Source organism: Arachis hypogaea, chromosome 3 (assembly GCF_003086295.3).
Source record: "Arachis hypogaea cultivar Tifrunner chromosome 3, arahy.Tifrunner.gnm2.J5K5, whole genome shotgun sequence".
Taxonomy (NCBI): Eukaryota; Viridiplantae; Streptophyta; class Magnoliopsida; order Fabales; family Fabaceae; genus Arachis; species Arachis hypogaea.
Window position 1 is genome coordinate 61,435,139 of NC_092038.1, and position 12,932 is coordinate 61,448,070.

Consider the following 12,932-nt stretch of genomic DNA (forward strand, 5'->3'; position numbering starts at 1 on the left):
TTAAGTAATTGTTGATTGTTAGATGAAAGACAAATCTTGGAAAGCATGATTAGGAGAGGATCGACTGACGAACCCTATACACTTGAGCGCATAGAGCGGATACACATCCGACGAGGGTTCGATGCTCAACTCCTTGTTCCCGGCTTTTGCAAGCGTTCATTTAGAAAGTTGTATGCACTTCATAGTGATATTCAGTTTGGTAGGATTCATGAACTACATATCATTTTCACCCTATATGTTCATATGTGTTCTTGGAGGGTGGATTTACCCTTGACCAAATAGATAGACGACTTTACATTAGTTGCATGCATTCACTTAGGTAGTTTGCATTTCATAAACCCTTCTCATCATGATCTTTGGTCTTTTTATTTTAAGCATGAGGACATGCTTGGTTTAAGTGTGGAGAGATTTGATAAACCCTAATTTTGTGGTTTATTTTGTGCTTAATTTGGGGGTTTTTGTCAATATTTCCCGCACTTATTCACAAGAAATGGATGGTTTTGTGTTCACTTTCTAATATTGCTCCATGAAGGAAAACATGCTTATTTTGCCTTAGAATTGCTATATTTTGATACTTTTTATTGCCATTTGATGCCGTGACATATTTGTTGAGTGATTTCAGAATTAATAGAGTAAGAATGACCTAGAAGAGAGAAAGAAAGCATGCATGAGAGGAAGGAACATGAAGATTTGGATTTTGGGAACTTCAGCACCGACGCGCACGCGCACTTCACGCGCACGCGTGGATGAGGATAGCTGGAAGTGGCGCGCAAGGATGGACGCATCCGTGCAAGCTAGAGAATTCCAACCGACGCACACGTGCACTTGGCACGCACGCGTAGATTACAAAAGCAATCGGCGCGCACGCACGCATGGCGCACACGCGCGAAAAGCTGCACGTGACCTCATTAAAGGAAATCGTGCCTGGCGATTTCTGAGGCTCATTAGGCCCAATTTCAAGTTATTTCTGCATGAAAAAAGACCCAAGGATGCTAGGGAGAAGGGGGGATCAATCATTTTACACTAAGACACATTTTCTAGTTTTTTTGTGGTTTTCTTTTGTTCTTCTAGAGAGAGAAACCCTTGTTCTTCTCTAGATCTAGCTTTAATTTGATCTTCCCTTGTTAAACTCTGAATTGGATCTTGTTAATTACTAGTTTTGATTGTTTAATTTGAATTCCTTGGTATAATTTTGCTTAGATCTTGTGTTAGTTTTATGGATTCTTGTCAATTGTTACTTTATACTCATTGCATGATTGTTGTGAATCTTGATTTGTTGATGTTACATTGATGATTTCTATGATTAATTGTGTTGTTTGAGTGATTGTATGTTGATATTTGTTAGTGGGTATTTGTCAATTTCAATCCATTGCAATTTGAACATGTCTTTTGTTAATGCTTACCATGTGTTTGATGAATTGTTTACCTTGATTATGGAGTAGTTCCTTTTTACTCTTGGCTTAGGCCAAGGAAATTGGGTGAACTTGAGTCATTGGGTCTAATAGATTTGATGATTTGGGAACCCTTAGTGGTCAATTTGATAGCCATTGACACTAGCCTACTACTAGGTTAATTAGTAGTGAGGTTAGACCTTATGGGTGGATGTTGACCAAACCATTTAACATACTTCAAGTATAGAAGTAGACTTAATGAGTTTGGTTCCTCATAATTGTCAAGATATGGTTATTAGACAAGGATAGTGACCCCAATTCCCATGTCTAGCCAAGAGTTGATTTTATCATTCTTATTTGGAAACCCAAAAATCTTGATTGCCTTGCCTTAGTTATAGTTATTGTTTAGTTGAGAGTAGAATTAAATTGAATATTGTCTTCTTAGTTTGAAATTGCTCACATCTTGTTTAGTTATTTGAATTAGTTCCTTACACTTTAAGATTACTTGTTTCCTAAGATTCCTAGTTTACTTTCTTGCTCATGATTTACAACCCTAGATTTTTAACCAATGTTGAAGCATATGTTTGTCCATTCCTTGTGAGACGACCCGAGGTTTGAATACTTCGGTTATTTTATTAAGGTTGAACTTGTGACAACCAATTCCTTTCTAAATTTGATCCTCGAGGATTGTTGTTGGTAGAGCTATACTTGCAACGCAATTTTATTGAGAAATTCTCTTCCGACATAGTCCACGAGCGCTCTGATCAAGCTCAGGGGGATCCGAGCTCGTGAGGAACTCCGCCCTCAACCAGAAGGTGAGACCGAAGAAGTTCAAATCAGAGACACTCGAGACAAAACAACAAACATAGGGGCGAATCTACGAGGAGACCTAAAAGAGCTGCTAACAAAGCTCTTAAAGGATAATTCCGACCTCTTTGCATGGAAGGCCGCCGATATGCCTGGTATTGATCCCGGACTAATGTGTCATAGGTTAGTCGTATATCCTGGGTCCCAGCTAGTGCAACAGAAGCGTAGGAAGCTCGGCCTGGAGAAGTCACAAGCTGTCGAGGAGCACGTACAAGCCTTGTTAGAAGCAGGGTTCATAAGGGAGGTAAAGTACCCATTATGGCTAGCCAATGTAGTATTGGTCAAGAAGTCAAACGGGAAGTGGCGGATGTGCACTGATTACACCGACCACAACAAAGCCCGCCCAAAAGATCCCTACTCACTCCCGAACATAGACACACTAGTCGATGCTTTGTCAGGGTATCAGTACCTCTCCTTCATGGACACTTACTCGGGATACAATCAAATCCCCATGTATCAACCCGACCAGGAGAAAACCTCATTCTTAACCCCAAAAGCAAACTATTACTACATAATCATGCCCTTCGGACTCAAGAACACAGGGGCTACATACCAGATACTGATGAACAAAGTTTTTGCCAATCACATCGGGAAGCTGATGGAGGTTTATGTAGACGACATACTGGTAAAGACACAAAGAGAGGAAATGTTGTTATCCGACCTCACTAAAGTGTTCAACACCATAAGAAAGCATGGGATGAGACTTAACCCCGCAAAATGCACTTTTGCGGTAGAAGTCCAGCAGCTCAACGGAAGACTAACAGCCCTATCCAGATTTCTAGCTAGATCAACCTTAAGATCCCTCCCCTTCTATGCAACATTAAGGAAGGGAAAGAGGTTTGAGTGGACCCCAGAACAAGCCTTCCAGGACTTCAAGACATTCTTGGGGCAACCACCTATTTTAACCCGACCCAGAGAAGGTGAAGAGCTAATCCTATACCTCGCTGTAGGAAGTCGGACAATAGCCTCAGCACTGGTCAGAGAAGACAAAAACAGGTAGCAACCTATCTACTTCATCAGCGAGGCTCTGCAAGGGGATGAACTAAACTATCAAAAGATAGAAAAGTTTGCCTACGCCCTTATACTTACTTCCCGACGACTTCGACCATACTTTCAAGCTCACACCATCAGAGTACGGACCAACCAAACTATAAAAGATATCTTACAGAAAACAGACCTAGCTGGAAGAATCCTACAATGGGCAGTCGAGTTATCCGAATTTGACCTTAAATACGAAGCTCGGATAGATATCAAATCTCAGTACTTGGCCAACTTCATCGCAAAAGGAAGCAATAGAGTTCGTCAAAACATGCCCCCTATGTCAGAAGCACACTGATAAATCGCTATTTTATGGTTTATCTTGTGCTTAATTGAGTGGATTTTATCTACTATTCTCACACTTATTCATAGAATTCGCATGTTTTACATTTTTCTTTCTAATTTTGTGCTATGATTGAAAACATGCTTATTTGCCCGTAAATTTGTTAATTTTAATTCTCTCTTATTACCATTCGATGCCATGATATATGTGTTAAGTGTTTTCAAGGTTTATAGGGCAGGAATGGCTTAGAGGATGGAAAGGAAGCATGCAAAAGTGGAAAGAAAACAAGAAATTGAAGGAATTGCAAAGCTGTCAAGCTTGACCTCTTTGTATTAAATCGATTATAACTTGAGCTACAGAGGTCCGAATGAGGTGGTTCTAGTTTCCTTGTAAAGCTAACATCCGGGGCTTCAAAAAGATATGCAATGTTCAAACCTTGGACCGAGCTGTACGGTCCGGGTGAGATGAGGACAAAGCGGCCGATCTCTTCCAAGGCTGTTTGACACCGACCACTTCCCAAAGAGCTCGGCCAAATCACCATAGAGGCCCAAACAGGCCTAAAGCAGAAGACCACAGCCCACTTGAAGGAGGCTGGTCAAAAGATAGGTGATCTCATCCACAAAAGATAAGATAAGATAACTAACTTATCTCAAGGAATGTCACTCTACACTACTATAAATACACTGGAGCACCCAGGTATAACTCATACTCTGATTCTATAAAAAAACCTGCCTAAAGCCCGTGCTAACTTAAGCATCGAAGTCTCTTGCAGGTACCACCACCCTCCGGTGATTGAAGATAAACAAGCTCCTCAAGATCCAGCAAGTCAGACACAACAACTCCGATCAAATCAGTAGATCTCATCCGAGATCGACCTTCAGTTTCAGGTAACCCTCGGAATAGTGTCAAAATTTGAATTCTGTGCATGCTACAGAATTTGTGATTTCTGGTTTATGTGCGCACGCACATCCTTGTGTGCACGCTCACCCAGTGAATTTTTGAATGTTTGTGCGCGCACAGCCTTGTGCGCACGCACACACTGGGACATGGCTGCTGATGAGAGCGCTAGCACGCTCTGTGCGCGTGTAATGACCCAATTTTCAATATGTCTATATCATACCGGAAACTGAGCGCTACCAATTTATCTTCCTAATTATTATCTATTATTTATCATATGAGCCTGATTCGTTCTTAAAAGCGTAGTTATTCTTCGAGGTACTTTTTTTTAGAACGTTTGGATTAATAAACAGAATCATTCATAATCATTTAGCAAGTAATAACAGATAAAACAGTTATAAACAACCACACATAAATACATTTCAAGCAGTTGATAACATTCTGTGATCTAGCCTTTATTAGAGTATAGACTTTTAGTTAGAACACCCATAGATATAGCTAAATAATATCTATATACATATATATACATACAACATCCCAGGCCCTGACCTGTTCAAGAAGTCCCTAAGCTGGCACCCAGGCTAGCCTAGACTCTATACTCACCTAATCCCTCTAAACTACTAAAGCGAGGGAAAGTACGTTCTAAGTCTTCAAAACTCAAGTCAGGTGAAACGTCATTAGAAGGTGGAACATCATCTACTACTCCTCTGCATGATCAGACATTGCCATATGACGTCTCTCTGGTACCTCATCCAGTAGCCACTTAGTAAGAGTCTCGTACACCAGATTTAGGTTAAAGTTCGCTTACAAACGAGGTGCAAGCATTGGCTGGTCTCATAGTATATACATATAAACAGAGAACGAGATTCACCCTAGATTTAGAAGACTACCTAGAGCAGAATCCTCTTTACGAACGGTCATCAGCGAACTACGAACAGGTACTCATGCCTCCATCTGAAGGGGGAATGGAGAGAGAAGGGGTAAGAACTTGGGAGTTCTTAGTAGGGTCTGGGATATTAGTTAAGTTCATTAATTCTGTGTTGTTTGGCAGAAGAATAACAGAATATAGAGAAGCAGTTAATAGAAGATACAGATAAATAGAGAAAGTAGAGAAAACAGAAAGCAGAACACAAACAAAAGAATACAAGAAAATAAAACACAAATACAAAGAATAGAATACAAACAAACAAAGCATACATTCATTCAACAATCATAACAGAGGAAATGCACAACCAAGTATGATGCATCTTTGTCCTATGCAGGCCATGAGCTCACATATCGGTTTACACCCTGCATCCCGACATTACCTAGGAACAAGTCCCAGATATGGTTTCCCTTTATGTCCTTAGTGCATACGTGTCGGTGGTTAAGAATACCACTCCTTCGTGACTACCGGTAGTCGGCATAAGGCTCAACCCCTTAATATACGCACAAGGAGAAACAGTGATCTTCAGTTCGTGGGCGTCCCCAAGATCAACACACAAACAAAACAATGATCCTCAGTTCGTGGGTTTCCCCGTGATCAATACACAACAAACATGATCCTCAATTCGTGGGTTATTCCCGTAATCAATGATTATAAGTTCGTGGGTTATTGCCGTAATCAATGATTATCAGTTCGTGGGTTTTTTCTGCATATAAAACAGTTAACAGTTCGTAGGTTTCCCCGAGATCAATGATCATTCAGTTCGTGGGTACTTCCCGTATTTAACCAATTATCCTTCTGTGGGTTTTACTACTCTTCTCTCTTTATTTGTTTACTCTGCTCTGATTACACGTTTCTCTGTATCTGTTTACTCTGCTCTCATTACTTTTTTCTCTATATCTCTATATCTCTATTACTCTTTTCACTTTATCTCTTTACTCTATTCTGGTCTGATTTTTCTGCTTAATGTATGTATTTAAAGCTTATGTAAATTTCGATATGAATAGTTAGCCTCTCCCAAGTATAGGTTCATTAAGTCTATATTGGAACAGTTTAACTTTTCATATAATACCGAACCTTAGGCACAACTTAAGAACTAACTATGTTGCCCTAGTTCGTTCGCTAATCTCTGTTTGATTCTGTAATTAAAACTTTACAGAATTTTCTTTGGTTTTTATCTTTTCTTTAACTTCTTATCTTTCCTTTATCTTTGCCTCACTATCATGTTATTACCACTCCCTAAGTATTTTATGAAGGTAATTATGTGTTTCTGTCCTTAAATTTGTCTTTCTAAATCTTTTACGGAAAACTGCCTTTTCCGCATTATTTTATTATTTTTATTAAAATATTATTTTTAATTAAATATTATTATTTAATATTTTATTATTATTTATTATTTTATCATTAAAATTTCGAAAATTACCCCCACTTTAAGTTTTAACCTTTAAAATTTACTTTTTACCACCCGTAACTTTTAATATTTCTACTTTAACCACCCTAACTTTCAGAAATTACCAAATAACCCCCCAAACACCAAAAATTTTACTTCCTTGCCATTTTCAAGATCTAAAGCCTGTTCTTCCATGTTCTTCATCACACTCAAAGTGTTCTTCGTGTTCTTCATAAATTATTCAGATTCTTTCTCTATTTTCACCCGTTTTTCAATCTTTTCAGCAACCGATTTTTACCAAAATTCATAATAAATTCCCAGCCACTAAAACCCCATCTTTTCCACATGATTTCAACACAAATTGAAACCCAATTTAAGATTTAGGTTTTCGTTTTCCAGCAGCCACAAGAACATAAACTCATAGCTTGAATTTCATCAAATTTCATCAAAATTTCACCAAAATTTCAAGCATAACCAAACCATATCATAATTACATACCTCAAACACAATAAATCAAGATTAAATTCGTCAAACCCTACCTGGTTTTGATGCTCCAAATTCAATTATACTTTCAGATGGTCCTTAAGCACTTTTTCCTCCTAAATCACATCATGAACAACTTTAAATCCACAAACCCTCAACTGACCAAATATCTCTCAGCACGTTAGGAAGGGATATCTCACCTTAGAATTACTGGAAATTAATGTTTCTTGGACCTCAAGTCAAGTTAAGCATGATTCCTAAGGAAGAACATCAAGAAAACACATGTTTAAGCATGTTTCCTTGAAAACCAAATTCAAATGGGAAAGGGACAGCCATCTAACCTTATTTCTAGCCTTGATATGTTACATGTTTATGTAGAGGAAGAAGAGAGGATCATTTTGGTGAAATCAGAGTTTTGATTTGAGTTTTAGTTCAAAAGAATTCAAGCTTTGAAGATTAAGTGTTCATGAAAGTCTCTCTCTTTTCTCTCTTGTTATTTTCGGCCAAAATTAAGAAATGAGAAAGCCTTGGAGGTCTTGGGGATGTAAGGTGAGTTGTGATTGGTTGGCTTGGAGGTGGATTAAAATAATATTAAAATATCTCAGGGGTATAACTACTAAAACTAGATGTATCGGAACACTTGTAAAAACATCTCTAAAAGTTCTTTTCTGAGCTACTAGCATAAATCACACTAGTAACATATTTAATATGAGAATAGAACATGTATGATGAGACCTTATCATTGCTAAAGTCATCAAAGAGTGCTGGTGCAAAGCTGCACCAGTAAACTTTGAACCCGGTTAAACCGATTTCCTGTTTTTAACTAAAATAGACCAGCTAACTTTATAATATCATTCAAGCATCTTCTAATACTAATATAATGATAGTATTATAATATTATCTCTCTTCTCTCACGAATCGTATCCGGTTTATCAAACAGAGACTATTTACGAAAACTAGAACCAAAACACCTAAAGGATACGGTTCAAAAACTAGGTTCTTCGTGATTGCGTTATCGAGCTTTGATGAGCGGATAATTTATACGCTTTTTGGCATTGTTTTTATATAGTTTTTAGTATGATTTAGTTAGTTTTTAGTATCTTTTTATTAGTTTTTAAGAAAAAATCACATTTCTGGACTTTACTATGAGTTTTTGTGTTTTTCTGTGATTTCAGGTATTTTCTGGCTGAAATTGAGGGACTTGAGCAAAAATCTGATTCAGAGGCTGACAAAGGACTGCAGATGATGTTGGATTCTGACATCCCTGCACTCAAAGTAGATTTTCTGGAGCTACAGAACTCCAAATGGTGCGCTCTCAATTGCGTTGGAAAGTAGAAATCCAGGGCTTTCCACAAATATATAATAGCCTATACTTTGCACGAGTTTTGACGATTTATAATGGCGTCAAAACGCCAACTCTTTGCCCTTTTCTGGCGTGAAAACGCCAGAACTGGCATAAAAGTTGGATTTAAACGCCCAAACTGGCATAAAAGCTGGCGTTTAACTCCAAGAGAAGCCTCTACACGTGTGAAGCTCAATGCTCAGCCCAAGCACACACCAAGTGGGCCCAAAAGTGGATTTCTGCATCATTTACCTATTTCTGTAAATCCTAGTAGCTAGTTTCATTATAAGTAGGACCTTTTACTATTGTATTTTTATCTTCGGATCATAGAGACATTCTGGATATCATATTTTCATAGTTGGTGAGGCTGGCCATTCGGCCATGCCTGGACCTCCAGACCACTTATGTATTTTCAACGGTGGAGTTTCTACACACCACAGATTAAGGTGTGGAGCTCTGCTATTCCTCAAGTATTAATGTAATTACTACTATTTTCTATTCAATTCAGCTTATTCTTATTCTAAGATACTCACTCGCACTTCAACCTGATGAATGTGATGATCCGTGACACTCATCATCATTCTCACCTATGAACGCGTTCCTGACAACCACTTCCGTTCTACCTTAGATTGAGTGTGTATCTCTTGGATTCCTGGTCCATGCATTTGATTGCCTCTCTTGACACCAGAGCATTCAATTCCTTGAGATCAGAGTCTTCGTGGTATAAGCTAGAATCCATTGGCAGCATTCTTGAGATCCGAAAAGTCTAAACCTTGTCTATGGTATTCTGAGTATGATCTGGGATGGGATGACTGTGACAAGCTTCAAACTCGCGACTATAGGGCGTGGTGACAGACGCAAAAGGATAGAAAATCCTACTCCTACATGATCGAGAACCAACAACTGATTAGCCATGGGGGAAACCGTAGAGGAGTTTTTTCACTAAGAGGATGGGACATAGCCATTGATGCTGGTGAAACCCAACATATAGCTTGCCATGGAAGAGAGTAAGAAGGATTGGATGAAGGCAGTAGGAATGCAGAGATTCAACAGGAACAAAGCATCTCCATATGCTTATCTGAAATTCCTACCAATGAATTACATAAGTATCTCTATCTTTATTTTATGTTTATTTATCTTTCAATTATCAAAACTCCATAACCATTTGAATCCGCCTGACTGAGATCTACAAGATGACCATAGCTTGCTTCAAGCCGACAATCTCCGTGGGATCGACCCTTACTCACGTAAGGCTTATTACTTAGACGACCCAGTGCACTTGCTGGTTAGTTGTGCGAAGTTGTGACAAAGTGTGATTCACGTTTGAGAGCACCAAGTCTTTGGGGCCATTGTTGATGATCACAATTTCGTGCACCAAATTTTTAGCGCCGTTGTCGGGGATTGTTCGAGTTTGGACAACTGACGGTTCATCTTGTTGCTCAGATTAGGTAATTTTTATTTTCTTTTCAAAAAAAAAGTTTTCAAAAATATTTCAACATTTTTTCTTCTTTTTCATTCTTTTCAAAATAATTTTCGAAAAATCCAAAAAAAATTCACAAAATCATAAAAACTCAAAAATATTTCATGGTTCTTGTTTGAATCTAGGGCTAAATTTTAAGTTTGGTGTCAATTGCATGATTTTAATTGTCTTGCAATTTTTGAAACACAGGCATTGTGTTCTTGATGATCTTCAAGTCGTTCTTGATGAATTGCCTTGTTTGATCTTCATGATTTATTGATTTGCACTGTATGATGTTTTACATATGCATTCTTGCATTCATATGGCCCAAACATGAGAAAGTTCTAAGTTTGGTGTCCTCCATGTTTTCTTTCATTAAGAAAACTGAGTTCTTGATGTTCATCTTGATCTTCAAGATTGTTCTTGGTGTTCATCTTGACGTTCATAATGTTCTTGCATATATCTTGTGTTTTGATCCAAGAATTATATGTTTTGACTCATTGTGTTGTTTTTAAAAATTGAAAACATATCTTCTTGAATAAAGGATTTAGCAAAATTAAGATCCAAGAACATAAAACAGAGCAATTACAAAGAAAAAAATAGGGCATTCAAAATGCCCAGTGAAGAAGGAAAACTTGCGTTTAAACGCCAGCCAGGGTACCTAGCTGGGCGTTTAAACACCCAAACCATGCAGCAATTGGGCATTCAACACCCAAAACATGTAGCTCCTGGGCGTTTAACGCCAGGATGACACAAGGAGAGGAATTTTGCTTTCAAATCAAATCTTTTTCAAATCTTCATATTTTCTTTCAAAATCAAATCTTTTTCAAATCAAATATTTTCAATCATATCTTTTTCAAAATCATATCTTTTCAATCATATATTTTTCAAAAAAAATCAAATCTTTTTCAAAGTTTTCAAAAATCTTGATTCAAAAGTTTCAAGTTTGTTACTTTCTTGATATGAAAAGGTTCAAAATTCGAAATTTAGAATCATATCTTTTAGTTTCTTGTTAATCAAGTTATTAATTTTAAAAATCAAATCTTTTTAAATTTTTATCTTTCCAATCATATCTTCAAAATCATATCTTCTTCAAATCATATCTTTTTAAAATTCTAATTTTAAAAATCTTTTTCTAACTTCTTATCTTTTTCAAATTTATTTCTTATCTTTTTCAAAACCACTTAACTACCTTTTTCACTTTTAATTGTCGAAAAACATTAACCTTTTTTCAAAATTCTTTTTTATTTAACTAATTGTTTTGAATTTTAATTAAAATTTTCGAAAATTCTTCCCCCCTCTCTTATCTTTTTCTATTTAAACACTAACATTCCTCCTCCATTGTCAATTCGAACTCCATCTCTCTTTGTGTGTTCGAATTCTTCCTTACCTACCTCATCCTTCCATTCTTGTTTTCCTCTGGCACCTCAAGGAATCTCTATACTGTGACATAGAGGATTCCATATTTTCTTTGTTTTCTTCTCTTTCATATGAGCAGGAACAAAGATAAAGGCATACTTGTTGAAGCTGATCCTGAACCTGAAAGGACTCTGAAGAGGAAGCTAAGAGCAGCTAAAGCACAAAACTCTGAAGAGGACCTCACTAAAATTTTCAAAAAGGAAGCAGCAAAAGAAATAATTATGGCAGAACCAAACAACAATGCAAGGAAGATGCTTGGTGATTTTACTACACCAACTTCCAACTTCTATGGAAGAAGCATCTCAATCCCTGCCATAGGAGCAAACAATTTTGAGCTAAAGTCTCAATTAGTTTCTCTACTACAACAGAACTGCAAGTTTCATAGACTTCCATCAGAAGACCCTTATCAGTTTTTAACTGAGTTATTGCAGATCTGTGATATTATTAAGACCAATAGAGTTGATCTTGAAGTCTATAAGCTTATGCTTTTCCCTTTTGCTGTAAGAGACAGAGCTAGAACATGGTTGGACTCACAACCTAGAGATAGCATGGACTCTTGGGATAAGCTGGTCACGACTTTCTTAGCCAAGTTCTTTCCTCCTCAAAAGCTGAGCAAGCTTAGAGTGGATGTTCAGACCTTCAGACAAAAAGATGGTGAGTCCCTCTATGAAGCTTGGGAAAGATACAAGCAACATACCAAAAAGTGTCCCTCTGACATGCTTTCAGAATGGACCACATAAGATATATTCTATGATGGTCTGTCTGAATTTTCCAAGATGTCACGGGACCATTCTGTAGGAGGATTCATTCATCTAAAGAAAATGCCTGCAGAAGCTCAGTAACATATTGAAATGGTTGCAAATAACCAGTTCATGTATACCTCTGAGAGGAATCCTGTGAGTAATATGACGCCTCAAAAGAGAGAAGTTCTTGAAATTGATGCTCTGAATGCCATACTGGCTCAGAACAAAATATTGACCCAACAAGTCAATTTGATCTCTCAGAGTCTGAATGGATTGCAAAACGCATCCAATAGTACTAAAGAAGCATCTTCTGAAGAAGAAGCTTATGATCTTAAGAACACTGCAATGGCGGAGGTGAATTACATGGGTGAAGCCTTTGGTAACACCTATAATCCTTCATGGAAAAATCATCCAAATTTTTCATGGAAGGATCAACAGAAGCAAGGCTTCAATAGTAACAATGGTGGAAGAAACTGGTTTAGTAATAGCAAACCTTTCCCATTATCGTCTTAGCCACAGACAGAGCATTCTGAGCAGAATCCTTCTAGCTTAGCAAATATAGTCTCTAATCTATCTAAGGCCACTCTTAGTTTCATGACTGAAACAAGATCCTCCATTAGAAATTTGGAGGCACAAGTGGGCCAGCTGAGTAAAAAGGTTACTAAAACTCCTCCTAGCACTCTCCCAAGAAATAC

At 37.6% G+C, this 12,932-nt stretch overlaps 1 non-coding gene across 1 annotated transcript; it reads right to left on the reverse strand.

Moving 5' to 3' along the window:
• Positions 1-12,108: 12,108 nt before the first annotated feature.
• LOC112793207 (small nucleolar RNA R71) lies at positions 12,109-12,216 on the reverse strand. Its single transcript, XR_003197912.1, has one exon. It is a non-coding gene; the product is annotated as a small nucleolar RNA R71 (small nucleolar RNA).
• Positions 12,217-12,932: the final 716 nt, after the last annotated feature.